This window comes from Apteryx mantelli, chromosome 19, assembly GCF_036417845.1.
Source record: "Apteryx mantelli isolate bAptMan1 chromosome 19, bAptMan1.hap1, whole genome shotgun sequence".
Classification (NCBI taxonomy): Eukaryota; Metazoa; Chordata; class Aves; order Apterygiformes; family Apterygidae; genus Apteryx; species Apteryx mantelli.
In genome coordinates, this window is record NC_089996.1 from 14827288 (window position 1) to 14834855 (window position 7568).

The 7568-nt window shown below is 44.4% G+C and overlaps 1 long non-coding RNA gene across 1 annotated transcript; it reads right to left on the reverse strand.

Annotated features, from left to right (window-relative positions):
* Positions 1 to 1402: 1402 nt before the first annotated feature.
* On the reverse strand, positions 1403 to 6802 carry LOC106485982 (uncharacterized). The gene is made up of 3 exons (XR_001292825.2): positions 6747 to 6802; positions 3374 to 3468; positions 1403 to 2141 (listed from the first exon to the last, which is right to left on the reverse strand). It is a non-coding gene; the product is annotated as an uncharacterized lncRNA (long non-coding RNA).
* Positions 6803 to 7568: the final 766 nt, after the last annotated feature.

The following is a 7568-nucleotide window of genomic DNA, read 5'->3' on the forward strand; positions in this document are numbered from 1 at the left end:
AACGAAATAAGAAGCAGCAGCACAAACGCTCGCGGCGCTGGTTACAGCCCCGAGCTCCGCCTGCCCCAACCGGCCGCTCTCCGGGGACTTTCGGCAGGTCGCTAATTGCAAGCGCCGAGACAGCACCGGGGGAAGGGACCCTCCTCGCTTGCCCTTTCCTCCCCAGCCCGTTAGACGCTTGGCCCTTGCACGATTTCCTCACGCTTGCAACCCACCCCCAGCTAAAAAAAAAATAAGTAAATAAATACAGCAAAGCAAACGCGCTTTGCCAACGCGTTTACTATATAGTAATGACGCGCACCGACTGGCAGAGCAAAACTCCTCCTCTTCCCCCCCCCCTTTTTTTTTTCTCCCACCCGTTTTATCCCCATAAACACCCCCCACCGCCACGGCTGCGGTGGCGCATCGCCTCCCCCCGCCCCCATCCGCAGTGACCAGCGTGGCCGGGCCCCCCCCCCGCCGCCGCCTCCCCCTCCCCCCCCCGCCGGGGCAGCGCTTCCCCGAGCGCTCCGCTCCGCTCCGCTCCGCCGGGGGGACTCACCGCCCCGCGGCGCCCCCGCTCCCCCCGGCGCAGCGCAGCGCGGCTCGGCGGAGCACGTCGCGGCGGCGGCGGCTGGACGCAGGGCGAGGGGCGGCCGCGCTGCTGCCACCGCCCCCGGGGCGGAGCGGGGCGGAGCGGAGCAGCGCTGCCCTCGGGGGACACCCCCTTCCCTGAGCTGCCCCCCTGCAGCACGACCACCGCCTTCCTCCTCCTCCTCCTCTTCCTCCTCCCCTGCAGCGAGCCGGGGTTTTTAAGGGTGCAGCGGGAGCCGCCGTGTTAAATGCAAGGCCGCGCCGCTGAAAGCTGCCCGCACCTGGCCGCATTACCAAAAACCACAGTCAAAGCATTGAACATATTGCCTGGAGAACGACTGCTGAATTCTGATCCCTTGTGCCGGCTCCCTGCATTGCCGGCTCCCGCAAAAGCAGGAATATGCTGACGGCAGGAATATACTGACAGCCGTGACGCTGCCTGCTGAGTCACTCCTCCTTCCGAGCACGCATCGGAAGGGCCCTTCGTCTTAGTCGATGACCAGCCTTTTGCGGACAAGTGGGATGTTGCGGGATCAAAAATACGGAGTTCTTAACTATCCTGTTCACAACGTTGAGACACCAATTTGGCAGGCTCATTTTTAAATGCCTACCTCAAGTTCTTAAGAGAAAGGATGAGCTGAAAATTAAACCCAGAGGTATTGCTGCAGAAGAGATGCTGCGTGTGTGTTCAGGAGACTGTGCAGCTCCTTGCGCTCCACAAAAATATTGCTTGCAACAGCTTCCTCCAGAGGAACACGGTATTTTGATGGACGAGATTTTGAGCTAGTATTTCAAAATGCCCATTTGAGTTGGTTTTATGTACCTGGTGAGTGCTATACAAGCATCACATATGTTTGCGTTGAAACGCAGCTGTATAACAACAATTTGGATTCAATATTTTTACCTGGAAAACTGCAATCAAGTGCCTGCTTCCACGTCTGGAAGAAGAAAAGGGTCTCAAGCCACCTTATTAAATAGAAAGCTCGGTTTACATTTCTAGATACCATGGCCGCACGCAGAAGCCTTTACATTCACACTTTCACATGCAATGGTGATTAGGAATATTCATGATTCAGGATATCTCATCTGCAGTTTTGCAGAGTCTAGTCCACTGCATTCATACTCCTGGACACAATAAACCATCTTCCACCTGCCTCCTCTGCTCCCTGCTGTGATTTTCTGCACGCTCAGTACCATTACAGGGAAAGCAGTCTCAAAACTCAGGGGGACACCTATGCCCAACTCTAGTCAATGACTTGCCAGCGTCTTCCTTAAGAGTCAAAACCATCCTTTGCTTGGCAGCTTCCAGGCAAACATATCCCTGTGGTCCAGGCACCATAAAGGAGGCTTTGTGGATGAGAGTGCTTCCACCAGGTGTCCTCCAAGAGCAATGCGACTCCGAGCACAGCATAGTGACAGCTTCCCCGAACCTGATACCTGCTTATTTCTATGTAGCGCATCAAAACTAGTAGCTGTGAGGCAGCTCCCAGGTGGTTGGGTTCAGGCATCTGCAGTTACATCACATTTAGAAAATGATCAAGTCTCATCTCATGTTCTTGCTATTGCTCCTTTAGAGGAAAAAAAAAAAGCCATTGACAAGGGCTGCTTTGACTAGAAAATTTTCTTTTTTCTTCTAATTTCCACCCAAAGAGTATTAGATACAAATACTTTAAATAATGCCTAATTTTGCCTAATGAATGCTGAGTAAATACAATGGCATAACTTGAGCTTCAAGAAAAGTAACTTATCCTTCATCTATCTAGCATTAAATATAACAGAAGGCCTGTCTAGGACTGAATTTTTCTGGTCACTTTGATGTTTGCTGTGGTGTCCTTTTATACTTAAAACTAACTTTAGCTACTTATATTTATGTTCTACCCAGAAAGTTTTGAAATCCTGGCAGTTTAGGGTATTTTAGCATAACAGCCCCTCATCGGTAGGCTGACACCTCTTGTTCACCTCAAATATAGTCCCTCAGGGAAAGAGCTCAGAGCTTGGTATCTACAGGAATAGCCCATCTTAACACCATTCATAGCAACGGCAAAGTGAACAGTCTGCGCAAAGCACTGAAGTGGTTTCACATGCAGTCGGTTCAAATCATTGTGCCCTTCTGTGCCACAGAACGCACAGATGTTTCAGACTATGTCATATGGGAAGATAACATGACCTAAAATACGTTCTGGTCTCAAATAGGTGACTCTAGCAGCAGTAGCTAACACCCCATCACACTGGGCGTTGTTGCAGTTTCTGGAAAACATGGCATGATGTCAGTGTGCCACAAAGCACACGCGCTGCAGAATCTAGTACAACAAGCAAGTCAAACGCAATCCTCAGAATGGGGAGAGAGCTTGCATAGAGTGATCATCACCTAAAGTACTTCAATGCTTTTCATCTTCAAAGCACATTAATACCATTACCTAATTAATTTTTACAACATCCCTGTATGTTCAGGTGCCTTAAATATAATCTCCATTTATAGATACAGAAAGCCAGGCAGGAGTTATGCAATTTGTTGAAGCCCAAAAGGAGTCTGCATCTGAGAAAGGGATGCGTATTCCATATTTAAAACAGTGGTAATCAGAAACATCTCCAACTTTTACTTCTTGGCAAAAAACTTTCAATTCAACTCAAGAGAAAGCAATTTTACTTCCTTAACTGAAGTAACGTTTTAAGCACCTAAAACCAGGCAATGGGAATTATGCAACAAAGCTGCATGAATACTGAACAAAGGTTCGATGGGTACAAACTATCCTATCATCTTTACAGAAACTTAGACTATAGAACTATAGTTTCTACTTACCTCAAAATGGCAAAGCTTTCACTTCTACATCAGGGGTCTTTTCATCAGCATCAGGCAAGGGTGCAGTCCATAACAAACATATTGAAAGATTACACCTGGCAAAACAGTTAAGCATTAGGCAGCAGACTAATATTTGTGCATTTATTTTAGAATTTTGGATGTTTCTTTTCCCTGCTGCTGAGGGAGTTCAGCGTAAACATTCCATAGTTGAAACAGTTGGTGCTTAGACTAAATTACAAGTCCTGAATGATCTGTTGAGTAAGTTTGAGTTGGAATTCTCTTAAAGATAGTAGGTAATTCATGAGGGGTGGCTTTGAGAACAGCGAGGTCTATCTGACCACCGAAGGGGCTGGGTGATCCAGGCTAGTGCGGGAACTGTGTTACCTGCTCAAGGAGTTTTCCAGCTCAGTTGGGCTATAGCTCTTGAGAGCACTCAGTGCTGAGTGTGAGGCTGCGAGCCCTCGCGTTTGCTTGAACAGTTTAAGGAACTCAGAGTAGTTCCTTGCGATAAGGTTTGGTAACTTTTGTGCCAGAGGGCAGGAAGTTTTTTCTTCAGTTATAAGGCAGCCCCAACCTTTTCTCTTTGCTTCAGCGGTTAGTCTGTCTTCAGTTTCCAGATATCCAACACCTAAGCGTCGGAGATGGTTAAAAGAGACAACAAGAGATTCATGTAAGTAATGCTGAAAGGCGGCACTATTTGGAGCCAGTATAGTCACGGCTGAAGCTAAAGTGATAGCGTTTCACTAGCTCCTCCTTTGAATGCTGTTTCTGCATGGCATATATAACTGAGCAGACAGAGTTTAAGTTTTGAATATGTAATTCAAAAATTTAAAGAAATTTGAAATTTTGAACTCAATATCTTGCCAGTGTTTATGCTAGTAAGTCTCAAGTTTGTTTTCTGTACACAAATGACTGACAACTCATGCCAAAATGGTGAGAATTTTTTCCAATTCTCATCACTCTCCGCTGATTTACTAATCTACGTTGTACCAGGAACTCTGAAGCCACCGCAGCACATGTAGAATAGCACTTCTTCCCTGATAAACTGTGGATAGACATTCACTTTCTTTTTGGAGAATCTTCTTATGGAAATGCTTCACTGAATACTCGTGACTTGCTCAATGTTGTACACAGCTGTTGGATTCTCACCTAAGGAATTTAGTGAACAGGATATTATGGAAATGGTTGTTCAATATGCTGAAGTTCTAATATGCTAATAAAAAGTGCTTCAAAAAGAAAATGTGAAGTAACTGCATTTCCTTTCTTTGAGTAGTTAATGACTCAGCCTTTAATTTAAAAAGAAAAAAGTGAACATTAAAATCACAAAGAACCCTTTTGCAAATTCTCTGCTAGAGTCCCTGCTTATCCTGCTAGAGAAATGACTGTGCAATATATTCTACACCTGAATATGGAACAGAGCAAGAGAAAAATGACTATGTCAGAACAGCCATTATTTCTTGAAATCAAATATGGGAGTTCCACGGATCCTTTGTTGTGCTGTGCAGAGAGGGAAGAACAAGTTCTGCGTGCAGATAACAACCAGATGGCCATAGCTGGAACGTTATACTTGGATTTCAGTTTTGCGGATCCCAGGTCTTCTCCTGTCGCTACACTTTTGGCTCTAGCATGGCTTTTATGTCACAGGTGGGAAGAGGGTGCCTGTTCTGACTCCTCTTCACATTCATCAGAGAGTCTGCAGAAAACCTAGGAATGCTCAAATGATTTTGTCCACGGATGCTGAAACTTCAGGTAAGCAGCTGTTCTTTCGCTGTTTCTCTTTTTATCAAAGCATTGCAAAACATGCTGAGAATCAGAGGTCTACCACATACACTGCTCAGAGATTCAAATACAGACAAAACCGAACTCTGTTTTACATTTTCCTTTGGACTTACCATCTGCTTATTAACTGACTTGAATACTACTCCTTGCCCATTTTTTGTTAATGTTTAGATCAATTTTCTCATGCAAAATGTAGGCTTGTGCATTGGTTACGTTTGTGCCTTTACTCCTCTGCACTCTCCCGACCTTGGAAACGTCACTTTTGCAGGGGAGACTGTGCAACTGCAACCTAAAGGCTACTTTACTTTGAGTATTACCAGTCTCTGGCACGCTATTCAGGAGGAGATTACTCTGTCTGGACTGGATCTAAGAATACCTTCACTTTCCAGAAAGCAGAAATAAAAAAAGAAACAGCACTTATACCGTAAATCATACATGCTTTTGTCATGCTATAAGAAGGCACAGATGTTCTCAACCAACAAAAGGATTCTTCTGCACCCTAACTGGTGGTCTGTAAGTGCTCTAACATGGTAATTCTCTTTAAGAGTACTGGAGGAGAGCTGGTGCCAGGTTTTCTGCCTTGTGCTAACAGCCTGGTTTCTCACTGCTGCAGGACTGCACTAAAGAACTGTTCTTTTATTTCTTCGAAGGATTGCTATTAGAGACTGTGCCAGGTAGAACCAAATTATATATGAAAGCGGAGTGACCCATTGTGTCCCAGTTCTAACAGGAGACAGCATTTCCCATGTGTCCTGCTTTTCAATAGAACATAGACTGGGAGAATAAAACCACAGTAATATGCTTGTGCCTTTTTTTGTTATTGTTAGTTTTGTTCGGCTGCAAGTCAGCATGTGGTATGGTACATCATTATGAACAACAGGGGTGCCAAGCTGTAGCAGAAACCACATCAGAAACTGCTGCTGCTTCCCAGCTCAGTTCACCTATTGTAGTTTTGTCCTGACAGAAACAAAACAAAACTGTTAAAAAGGCAGGTTGTCTGGAATTTTTTAGGTTTAATTAAGGATTTTCGTGCTGACCTGGATGTACCTGCTAGTGCAGGTGAAGCTGGACAGCAGATTATTTAGGCCTTTCCTTCAGATCAGCTTTTCTTCCCTTCGTCATGCAAAAGAAGTCTAAAGGGCACTCAGTCTGACAGTTGCCACAGTTTAATCTAGAGACCACCTCAGAAATCAGGTAGCTTTGCCTGTGAACCATTATTCCATCCTCTGGAGCAGATGCAACAGCTCGTAAGAAGACAGAAAATACTTTAAAGAGGAAATACATTCCATGTTTACCGGAAAGGATGTGCTTGCATCAATAAACCTGCATATAAGCACAAAGATGATGCATCCACATCATCCCATGTCAGGGAAGCTCTTCAACAGTAATTCTGAGCACCTAATTTAGAGGCTTAACTCCTTTTCCTGAACTATAAGGAAACTAAAATTAAACTGTGTGAACACCAACCTCCTTCTGTATTTCCTCTCTACTGTTTTTAAAACTCTGCAGCCAGCGTACCTATTTCAACACCCCAGCTGAAAAGGGCGTTTTGCCAGTCTACCAAAGTCATGAGCTCTTTGCCACCAAAACTTACCTGAAATTTAGAAGCAGGGCATGATTATGAAGCACAGAGCAATACTGACAGTCATTTATACCTGTGGAAAAAGAAAAGAGGTTAAAATGCTGTTCAGAACAGCAGTATTTTGCACCTCAATAAATGGTTATCCAAAATGCAAGTCCTTTAAGAGTCAGTTTTGCTTATGGCACGCAAGCCAACCTGCATGAACACAATTTTACTTTGTGCCATTATCCACTTTCTATGACCACATTAAAATTGGCTCAAAATAAAATTTCATAAAAGAAATTTCAGTGTTGGCCTAAGACCTGGCACAGAGAGATTCAACCCAGAATGAACTTTTATGGGAAGTTAGAAACCTCTGAAAAAAAAAAACAAGTTTTCTAAATGAAGCATCCATATTCTCTTAACAATATCAGTGCCAGAGGATACAAGGATAATACATACATTGTATGCAATGCATATAGAATACTGTAATTATAGCCATGTCTATACAAACATATATTCATTCGGGTCATGAATGATACCTCATGTTTGTAGAAAAAAGAATCAAAATGCCTATTTTAAATCAGTTTTGCAAAACAAGCAGAATTACATCAAGCTCTCATCCAGAAAATACCAAAGGGCAAACTCTGCTTTCTTTGCTCATACGAACGTTAAGCAAACTCTCATTTTGTCCGGCTGTGGCTGAAGAACCAGGGTAGCTGCTGAGGGAAGAGTCATGAACCGCCCTCAGGTAATTGCTGCCAGCATTGGTGGCAATTTGTTTTCTCAGGACTGGCACTGCAAAGATGCTGGATCAGCAGGCATGCAAAATTTACACAGTGCAGAGGGGTCATC